Raw genomic sequence first — 11765 nt, forward strand, 5'->3', positions numbered from 1 at the left:
TGTTACTATATATATATATATATATATATAATAAAATGTTTACAAGTATCTATTTAAAAAAAAAAAAAATCTAACGAAACATGCAGATGCATTACATTAATGAGAATTTAAGGGAGAAATGTGTGGATTTTGTGAAGAAAATTCATGTCTAAATAAATAAATACATACATCTTAATGCTCCCAAGCTTCATTTTCTTTATGCAAAATAATAGTCTCTTATTTTTGTTCATTTGATTTTGGGGTGAAATATGACCTGGACATATTGTGAGATTCACTCTCTATGTAATTCAAAAGCCACATTCTTATGAATGATTGCTCTTTATTCATAACCTTTTATGAATGATTTTAATACACTCATGGCAAACTCTAATAGCCAGAATGGTACAATATCCCTGACATACTTATCAAGAGAATGGACTGCCAAAAAAAAAAGTAGTCAATGAAGGAAAGCCCTCTGAAATTTGCTGTGGTCAGTAGATAGATGAAGGTTTTTATAACATTATGCACTACAGAAGAGCTTTATTACTGTGTTTTTAAATGATATTAGTCTAATAGATATGAAGGAAATGCTTATACTGGACATATTGTGAGATGATTCACTCTCTATGTAATTCAAAAGCCACATTCTTATGAATGATTGCTCTTTATTCATAACCTTTTATGAATGATTTTAATACACTTATGGCAAACTCTAATAGCCAGAATGGTACAATATCTCTGACATACTTATCAAGAGAATGGACTGCCAAAAAAAAAGTAGTCAATGAAGGAAAGCCCTCTGAAATTTGCTGTGGTCAGTAGATAGATGAAGGTTTTTATAACATTATGCACTACAGAAGAGCTTTATTACTGTGTTTTTAAATGATATTAGTCTAATAGATATGAAGGAAATGCTTATACTTCATCAGGTTACTCGCATACAGGGACATCTATCTGTTTCTGTTCAAACATTTTTATTCCATCTATCTAATATCCATATAAGTCTAACAGATGCAAAAAAATTAACTAATAATCTAAAGGTAGGAAACTAATCTATTTTCTTATAAGATTGCTTAGTGTATCTCTCATAATACGGGCATCGTAGATCTTTTTCAAAGCTTCATAAGTCAACTATGACTTTTTTTGCAGACATATAATCTGTATTCTGAAGGGACGAGTACACAGTAATAAGAGGAAACTCCATTTCCTGGCCGTCTTGTTTATTTTCAACCAAAAAATGCTTTTTCATTCGGCTGACACCAGGGAAAAATTTATAAGCAATAACTCAGTGACTGTGTTTTTTGCATACATAAGATTGGCTGTGCAATAATGGATAACTCCAGCCTGAAGAAGGTGGACATTGTAAATGGCACTTTTTGTAATGGCTTAATTTGAATAATAAGTATTGATTCTTCACTGTTGCACTTTCTGAATGTGTTTCAGAGGCTGATGACAGCACTTGATTAAAGTACTGTAGCAGTTACTGTAAAGGGCTGTGATATAACAGTAATGTTATATTACAACTAGTTTGAAATGGAGCTGAATTAAAACTACTTGGTGGCGTGACTCTACTTTTGACTCCGTGTACTGTATATCCGTTAATGATTTTGCTTAGGCCTACAATTGATATCTAATTGTTTAAATTCAACTTACCGTAGTTGAGGCATTCAATGACAACAGAAACTAGTTTAGCTCTGTCTTTCAGTCGACCAAACACACACACACACAAACACTTTTACAGTAATGCACTTACTATGGAGGGTATACCTTGATATGTTATTTTACTAATATTTGTATAATATTATAGTATTATTAATGCTTTGAATTATCTTAAATTTTAGTAATTTTGTTGTGCTTTTCACATTTTTTTGTTTTATTTTTAGATCTATTTATATTTATTTTTCAGTTTATATTTCTATTTCATTTTTAATTTTAGTCATTTTAGTACTTAAACTAATATTAGTTTTTCATTATTTTTAAATAATATTTTGAATTGGTTATTATTTTTATATTTTGTTTTCAATTTAATTGGAGTTAGACGTAGTCATTTTGTAGTTTTTTCAACTTTTTTTGTAATGTAATATATTTATTTAATTTACATTTGTAATTTGTTTCCAGTTTTAATTTTAGTTATTTTAATAATACTTTCCAAGTTAATGCCACATTTTTGTTTTTTTACGTGTTTCATCTAATACTTGCATTTTATTTTCTTTGAGATTTATTTTAATTAACAAAAACTGTTTTAACAGTTGTAATTTTAGTTCACATTAACAATGCTCTTACACTTGTTGTAGAACAACACACTGAAGAGAGCACTGGCACCCCTTAACCGTAGTAAAATAACACACTCTCGTGGCATTGCCATCTGCTCCTGAAATATGTGTATGTTCTCCACTGCGATTAGCTCAGTCTCTATGCACGTGTCCACTAAGGATATTTATTATTCCCTGCCAGGGCTGCATCCAGTAATGCTCAGATGCCGGTTGCCCGTGGTTACGGCTGCGCTGCAGAGGGCGAGCACCGTTGAGCTCAGTCTTTTACCGTTAAATTCACGGTCATTTTTTACAGTGTACTGCTGTGACTCAGTACCGTTTTCCACAATGCAATGCATGTAATTCATTCAGAATGGTTCCTGAATGATCACTGTTGTTTTGGGCACATCTTGTGTAGCCTACTTTAAGTTTTGTGTGTGTGTGTGTGTGTGTGTGTGTGTGTACTTTAAGTATCCATCCATTGTTTCCTGGCTTGGAATGGAAAACTAACATACTGCATACTGCACATTATAGCATAGCCTACTACTATGTATGTTTGTAATGTATGTATGTATATATGCATGTGTGTATGTATTTAACGTGGAACAGCCTATAGCCTACATCGACAAACATTTCCCCTGATAGCACACATACATCATGGAGATGTCTATTTGATGTATGCATTTACATCTGCAAGACGTATTTTTTTGAGTGTTTGCTCATCTGCAATATGTCTATAGGCCGTTTCCTATCAGATGTCAAATAGAGGTTTAGAAGATGTCTTTAAGATGTTTATGATTTAGAATGTATGTAAAATTGACATCTGGAAGATGTCTATCAGATGTCTGAACAGATCAGATGCTTTCCAGATGAAGTGATCTTTAACAGACATCTTGCAGACGTGTACTATCTTATGCTATGTTGTCACATGATCCCACTACGCTGCATTTTGTTGTATATGTGCTCTTGTTGCAATTTGTTTCCAGCCAATGTCCATCCTATATTCAGTGTAACAGCTTCTTAAGCAAGTGGACGGGATTCTTGCGCACTCGTTGGCTGATTGAAGTGGTGTCCATTTCATATCAGGCTCAGGATGCTATAAATCTTTGCTCGCTCTCCTCACGTGTGTGTGTCCACAATGGCTCTGGAATATAATTAACACATATATCTTACATGTGAACGATTATCGTTTGTTGTTTAAGGTATTTTTTGGGTTTAATACAAGTTCAGCTCAAGCAAAACCCATGCATATTTTATAACAGCATGGAACGTTGTTTTGAACCAGGAATATTTCTTGAAAATTGCTTCCTGTGTAGTTCCTGTGACGCATGAAAATGACGCAAAATGCATAACCTATGTTTAATGTGTAATTTATCTGAGTGTTTTTGGCGAAGGATTGTAAACGTTTTATTAGTCAGGCTGTCGTTGATGTGCTATATGTGTGGTTATGAGCACTAGGTGGCAGTCTCAGACTCACACATTACAACCCTTACTGTCAAAAATCACACCCGTGAACGGCACTGATTTGATTTATTATATCTGATTCTTGAAACTGCATTCATAAAAAGTCAAACGCTGCCGAAGCATGACTTGAAAGAAAATACATTGCCAATTTATGTCTGAAATCTGACTGTAAGAAGACAGAACAGCCTGTAAGTATCCAGATAACAAAAACATTTTCTGTATCATAATTGTCTTTAAGCTATTTTTGGACAGCTATATTACCAATTAAATTCACCATCAGCTTCATTCAGCCTTTTGCACTTAGCAAGTGCCAAAAATGGGATAAGGCCTACAAAAATTGCTCGTTTTCTTCAGAAAAAAATGTAAAAAATCTGGTATATTATTAAAGCTAGTGTCATGCGTCTTGATTTCCTTCAGACACTACAAACAGTGTTCTTAATAACCTCTGCAACAGGACAGGTGATGAGCAACAGGCATTATTCATAATATGTAAATAAGGGCCACGGTGGCCTCTGGAATCTGTTTACGTTCCAGTGTGTGAATATTATTAGCATAATGAACGCTTTTATTCTCCTGAGCACTGTGAGTACACTTATTCAAATTCTCTCCTGCTAATATGCCAGTGTTGCTAATCAATATCAAAGTGAATTTATGTGTGTGAGTGAGCTGAAGACTAACAGATGCGTTTGTGTCCAGTTTCTCCTAGTATTTGTCGGTGTCAAGCACAATTTCATCAGAGCGGTTGCTTTAGTCGTCCTCAGAGGCCGTTCATCACGAACTTCCGCCTGTCAGGTAGCAACCAAGACCTTGTTCATTTCAGCTCTCTGCGTCTCATCTAATTTCACTTCTCTCTTCCTCCATATTTTCTGTTTTCTTCTCGACTTATTTTTATCTCTTACTTTACAAGTTCAATATAAAATAAAATAAAAATGTTGCTGGGGTGTTGCTATGTGGTTGATAATTCTGGTCTCTAGATATGGCTACATTCCCTCCTTCAGTGTAAGTCTGTAAGATTTTTTCAACTGTTTTATTGACTTAGCAACTGCATACCAACACCCTGGAAACCATAAATACTCTTGCAACAGCATAGAAATGTGTTGAAACCCATTCAGATGACCTTAGCAACCACATGACAACACCCTGGCAACCACAACACCCGACTAACCACATAGCAACACTGTATGTAAGTCTGTAAGATATTTTTAGCTGTTATATTGACATAGCAACTGACACATCCGGTTGTATCAGAAAATGGTTTTTATTGTTTTTATATTTTGCAAAGTGAGTGATGCAAAAAAAACATCCTGCAAGTAATCTGGAGTGAGTAATGCGATGCAAATATTCGCTTAGCTTTTGGTGTGAACACTATAAGTCTTTAAGAATTTTTTTTTAGCTGTTTTATTGACTTTTAGGTGAAAATAGTATGTATGATCTCATTTAGAGAAGTACTAGCACACCTCTCCTCAATTAACCCTAGTATAGGAAATAGTGATGTTTATAAGCTAACAGCACAAAAATGTTTTCACAGTGGTTTTGTGGTCACGTTTTTTGTCACGTCTCGTTTCTGCGATCCATCATGTTTCTTCCCAAGACTTCTGGAGTTTAAATAGATGTCTCTGAGATCTTATGTCAAATTTCTGCTCTAATGATGGATCAGTGGACAGACCTGAGGAGAAATGTTTTCACTTTTACTCTGAGAAATCATCCGGTGGTTTGAAGGACTTAGATATCCAAATCCTCAGTGTTACAAGTCCTAGTTAAATAAGATTTATATTTGATTGTCTCCTGTTAAAATTGTAGAAAATATTCATTCATTCTAGTGCTGTCAAACGATTAATCATGATTAATCGCATCCAAAATAAAAGTTTTTGTGTGTATACGGTGTATATTTATTATGTATATATAAATACACACACATACAGTATATATTTTGAAAATATTTCCATGTATATATATTCATATAATTGTTATTATATATAAATATTTTAAATGTATAAACTTAACACATTTTTCTTAAATATATACATGCATGTGTGTGTATTTATATATACGTAATAAATATACACATTACACACACATATTATGTAAACGAAAACTTTTATTTTGGATGCGATTAATCACGATTAATCGTTTGACAGCACAAATTCATTCATTGATTGATTGATTCATTTTTTTCCTCACTTCTCCTTTTCCTTTTTTTTTTGTTCCCGGCTCATTTAGCTTTCCAATTGATAGCCTTTTTATCTGTTGTTTCCATGACAACGTGCTGTAGCTCAAAACCTCTCAATAAAATGTCTAAATATGAGCAGAGTTTGACAGACAGCCCTGTCAGTCCATCTGCGTTGCGGTAACAGGCAGCCAACATCATGATGAAGAAAATATTAATAGTGAAATAATATTGGTAATAATAGTTATTGGTGCTTGCTTTGAATAAACCCATAACCAGCCATAAGCATGAACTGTCTGTGAGCATTTCATCCCATCATGCAGTTTGTTGAAGAGAGGTGTGCTGTTACTATGAATTACACATTAAATGGATAAAAACTTGTTCTTTTTACTTTACTACTATATTTTACTTTACCAGCAACCATATGATAACACCCTGGCAACCAGAAAAACCCTAGCAACAGCATAGCAATGTTTATTTGCACTGGATGCAACAAATGCCTAATTTATAATGGGTTTTATTGGTTTTGTCTCGTTGCTCCGGGACACGGCATCACAGTATGGTAAGGGGCGTAACATTTCCGTCACACACTTGAGGTATTCGGCCAATCACAATGCACTGGCACAATCAGAGCACACCACGCTTTTCAGACCGATGAGCTTTGTAAAAATCGACACGTTTCAGAAAGGCGGGGCATAGAGGAGCAACAATAATGTACAGTTTTTGGGAAATAATGTTTTTTTTTTAACCTTAAACCGCATAAACACATTTCATTACACCAAATACACAAAATAATGTTCTTTTTAGCAACATCATATGACCCCTTTAATAAAAGAAAACAACTAGTTGGGGCATGCAATGGATGTAACAACCATCCTCTGGCTAACTCCTAACTATAAGAGCTATATTTAGCTTGTTTAGTGTGTGTTATAAATAGCAGCTACATCAAAAAAATATCTTACCTTAAAATAAATTAATTCATTTATGGACCGTGGTTCCACATAATGGAAACATGTTATCTTTACTCAGATACTTTAGTTAGGATGAACTTGATTGATTCAGGTTATTTGGACATGGTTGTTTAAGTTTACTCAATTCAGTTTAGTTCATCATACATTATATATTTGAGTAGAGATAACATGTTTCTATTATGTGGAACCACTGTCCATAATTGAATTAAGTTAGTTTAAAGTATCTTTTTTTGAGTGTATGACAACATCCTCCCAACCAGAAACACCCTAGCAACAGCATAGCAAGGTGTTAAAACCCACTCAGAACACATTAGCAACCACATGACAACACCCTGGCAACCAGAAACACCCTAGCAACAGCATAACTAAATTTTAAAACCCACTCAGAACACCTAAGCAAGTGTATGACAACACCCTTGCAACCAGAAACACCCTAAAAACTGCATAGCAATGTGTTAAAACCTTCTCAGAGCACCTTAGCAACTGTATGACAACACCCTGGCAACCAGAACACCCTAACAACTGCATAGCAATGTGTTAAAACCCACTCAGAGCACTTTAGCAAGCGCATGACAACACCTTGGCAACCAGAACACCACAGCAACTGCATAGTCATGTGTTAAAACCCACTCAGAACACCCAAGCAACCACATGACAACACCCTGGCAACCATAACACCCTAGCAACTGCACAGCAATGTGTTAAAACCTTCTCAGAACACCTTAGCAATTGCATGACAACACCCTGGCAACCAGAACACCCTAGAAACCACAGTAGCAACCACATAGCAACATAAAAACAGGCACTGGGTGGATCTTTATCATTATAGGGTGGATGTGTACACACTGCCAACACACATTTATGTTCAAAAAACATGTAAAAGTGAATTTTGCATCCGATGACCCCTTTAAGTGTATTCAACCATTCTCTCTAATCCCTTTTTAACGAAATGGTGCTAAATCTGAGCCGGTGATGGGCTGCTGTTCGCCGGAGAAACTGCAAACCTCAGACCGCCGCCTCGCATTTCACACGTAGCTGAAAGATGCTGTGATTGACTCCATAACCTGCCCATAAACAAACAGTACTGAGATTAGAGATTAACGTGCTAGTTAGCAAGTTCTGCAGCTAAAGTAGACAGTCTCATGAGAACAGCTTGTCAACCCAAGGAAGAGAGGGGCGGGGTCAGCAGAGCTCATTAGCATTTAAAGAGACATGCAACAAAACTGGTTGCTGTATGCAGAGCTGTTTTTGGCAAGGTAAAAAGGGTGTTGTTTTACACTACCATTGAGAAATTTAAACAAAGTATGTTGTAAACTTTTCAGTAAGACCCTAAAGAATCAACTTGTGGAAAATGGGCATCCAATGACCCCTTTAAATTAAATTATATTTAGTATTATGTTGAATAAAATCAGTTTTTGTTATGCAAGGTAAAAGACGTTTCCATCATGAGAAATATTAAATTATATTCAGTATTATGTCGAATAAAATCAGTTTATGTTATGCAAGGTAAAAGGCGTTTCATGCGAAACGACCGCTGCTGATGCATTTAGCTGACTGACATCTCGTCCTTATGTTGCGTTGCGTAAAATAATATAATTTACAGCACAGTAAAGACTTTATAAATGAAATAAAATGTATACAAACCTTTATTTCCCTGAAGAAGTGCACCAAATCGCCGGCACTGAGAACCGCTCTGTCCTGTAGAGGATGAAAATCGGAGGCTCCGACTGTAACTCAGCAGTTGGGTTGAAGTAACCCCACGCTGGGTTGTTTCGGAGGGAGGGGAGGAGTTTCAGCTGTCAGTGAGATTGACCCAGCCACAAACCCAACGGCTGCGTAACACAAAATTTACCCAGCATATGACCCAGCAAGCTCAACCCAGCGTTTGGGTAGAAAAAAATAACCCAGCAGGTTAGTTACAGAAAAACTACCCAGCACCTGGGTAAAAAATATTAAAAATAACCCAGTAAAATGACCCAACAAGCTGAACCCAGCATTTGGGTTAAAAAAAAAATAGCCCAGCATTTTTTAGAGTGCAGGAAAAACTACCCAGCACCTGGGTAAAAATATTAAAAACAACCCAATAAAATGACCCAACAGGCTGAACCCAGCATTTGGGTTAAAAATAACCCAGCATTTTATAGAGTATAGCAGTTGTTCAGAAAATACATTAAAATCTATTTATATTATATTGTTACAATTGACTATTAGTATTGATAAGTATGATGTATTCGCTTACATTAGAAGATGTTCGACACATAAAATATCACAGGAAGAGACTGTGAGTTTTCATGGTCAGCGACAAAGTGATCAATTAGATTTGCTTACACACAGAGGTTGCGGCCCACCACATGTACTGCCATGTAGCGGCTTATTTTGACACGTCGGCGTGACGGCACACATGATATCATGTGTCACTTCACAGACGAGATGTTCTCACAGGCCAGAAGGACTTGATTTAGTTGGAATTTGAATCAGGTCATGCGTAGGCTGCTGTACTTACACGTGGATCCTTCAGACGGCCGTGATTACGACCATCACTGAGGGCTTTTTTTTCCAGAGCGCAGAATAAATGGCTCTGTAATTACAATATATCACTGCAGGCACTGGAACGGACATGCTCTCCAGCGCAGGTTTCCATGGATACTCCGTCTGTTCTGGAACCTTTCTAATGCGAGTCATTGACTTCCATTAGACAGCCGAGCATCAGCCAGCGAGAGCATGCTTCAACAGAGCTGCTGCTGCTGTGCTCAGCGTACCTGTCCACATCCTCGTTACGTACAGAACCGCACATCCAAATATACATCACTGCCTTTAATTTAGTGGCAATCATGAAGCTAATAGTGATCAACAGTCTATGTTGAACAGCTAATTGAATGTAATTTTTAAAAGGAAGTAGCTGATCTTTGAACACTTGATTAGAAGAACATCACAGAGTTCACTGCTTGATACATCTCATGATTAAGAGTTAGCACAAGACATATCATTTTCTAAAACACTGTCTTGTTTACCTCTGCATTGCTGCCATTAGTGTGTGTTTGTGTGGGCATGTTCAGAATAACAATATAGCATACACTACATGTTCTGTTTCTGCAGTATTTATACTGTGGATAGTATGCAGATTTACTGTATGCATAATACTCAGTGGTCTACTACAATGTTTTAAAATGTGCATTATTCCTGTTTGCATATTGCACATTTTTTTAAATTAGTAGCAGGCCTCATTTGGGATAAATACTGCATTCCAAAATGCAATGTTCTTGACTGCGTCGTCATTTTTCTGTTTAAAGAATGATTGCAGTCTCATTGTTTTCAAATATCAAAATCAGTAATTTCTGAAGTAATAAAAAAACAGATTATGCAAGAATACCTTAAATTTGAAATCATTTCAATAAGTTATTATTATATATTTTTCTCTGCCACCAGAATGCCACCAAGAGTCCTTATATGCAGAGAAATCTGGGTAATCTGGACTTTTTGCTTAAATTATTTATGGCTTTACCCAATTACAAAACACTGTTTAATGCAATTTAAATGATTTTATATGTTGTTGTTTTTTAAGGCATAATTAGTGTAAGATTTTGCATGTAAACATGGACAACAAAAAGATGCTTTTATTTTAAAATACATGTTCAGATTAAAAATGCAAAATAACTGTTTTCTATTTGAGTATATTTTAAAATATAATTTATTCCTGTGATGCAAAGCTTAGCATGATCCTTCAGAAATCATTCTATAATTTGCTGCTAAAGTAACATTTCTTATTATTATCAATGCTGAAAACTTTGAAATGCTGCTTCATATTTTTGTGGAAGCTGTGATACACTACTATTCAAAAGTTAACTAAGTGAGATTAAAAAAAATAAATATGTGACCCTGGAGCACAAACCCAGTCTTAAGTCGCTTGGGTATATTCACCCTTATGACTGGTTTTGTGGTCCAGGGTCACATATGTTTATTTAGCAAAGATACACTAAATTTGTCAAAAGTGACAGTAAACACTTTTACATTTGTTACAAAAGATTTCTATTTCAAATAACTTCTGTTTTTTGTTTTTTTTTTACTTTCTAATTATCAAAAAATCCTGGAAAAAATGCATCACAGTTTACACAAAAATATAAAGTAGCACAACTGTTTTCAATAATAATAATTGATAATAATAAGAAATGTTTCTTGAGCTGCAAATCAGCATATTAAAAGGATTTCTGAAGGATCATGTGACACTGAAGACTGGAGTAATGATGCTGAAAATTCAGTTTTGTATCACAGGAATGAATTACATTTTAAAATATATTCAAATAGAAAATAGTTATTTTAAATTATAATGTTTTACAATATTACTGTTCTTACTGCATTTTTGATCATATAAATGCAGCCTTGGTGAGCATAAGAGACTTCTTTCAAAAACATCAAAAATCTTAATTATTCCAAACTTTTGACTGGTAGTGTGCTATTTTAATAGTAATTTTTACCACTATATAGTGCACAGTATCTAGTGAGCACTAATATTCCATTCTGAACAGTCTAATGAGTCTAACTTTGACATCTCGCCTCTGCACTCCTATATTCAATTATTGTGAACAGGTGCAGCACTCTCCACCTGCTCTCAGTAGAGTTAAAATATCTAATTGAGAAATTACCGTAGACATTAACCCAGCTAATTAGTGGGATTTAAACCTTGCAGACGCAGCACACGTTATAATCATTTCATTTGTCAGACATACTGACTTAAGAGGAAAGCCGTTTTACTTTCTCTGAACTCTGTCACCAGTTTTAATATGCTGTGATGCATCAAATATTACAGTACATGCTTGTGTTTTTTGTTTAATTGTGAATGCAGGTATTTATGAACTCATCTCAGAGAAATGTGGAGGTGGCTGTACTGTGACTTTCTGGAAGGGTCTCCTTCTTGATATGTGCTGAAGAATGGAA

The 11765-nt window shown here is 35.2% G+C and overlaps 1 long non-coding RNA gene across 1 annotated transcript in view; it reads left to right on the top strand.

Annotated features, from left to right (window-relative positions):
* The window catches only part of LOC107713670 (uncharacterized), a 4566-nt gene extending 2055 nt beyond the window's left edge, over window positions 1-2511 (top strand). The window contains exon 3 of the long non-coding RNA XR_001636916.1: window positions 2434-2511. This is a non-coding gene — a long non-coding RNA (uncharacterized LOC107713670). The remainder of the gene's footprint in view (window positions 1-2433) is intronic.
* Window positions 2512-11765: the final 9254 nt, after the last annotated feature.

The sequence above is a fragment of the Sinocyclocheilus rhinocerous genome, unplaced genomic scaffold, assembly GCF_001515625.1.
Source record: "Sinocyclocheilus rhinocerous isolate Xijiao unplaced genomic scaffold, SAMN03320098_v1.1 scaffold898, whole genome shotgun sequence".
In the NCBI taxonomy this organism is placed as follows: domain Eukaryota; kingdom Metazoa; phylum Chordata; class Actinopteri; order Cypriniformes; family Cyprinidae; genus Sinocyclocheilus; species Sinocyclocheilus rhinocerous.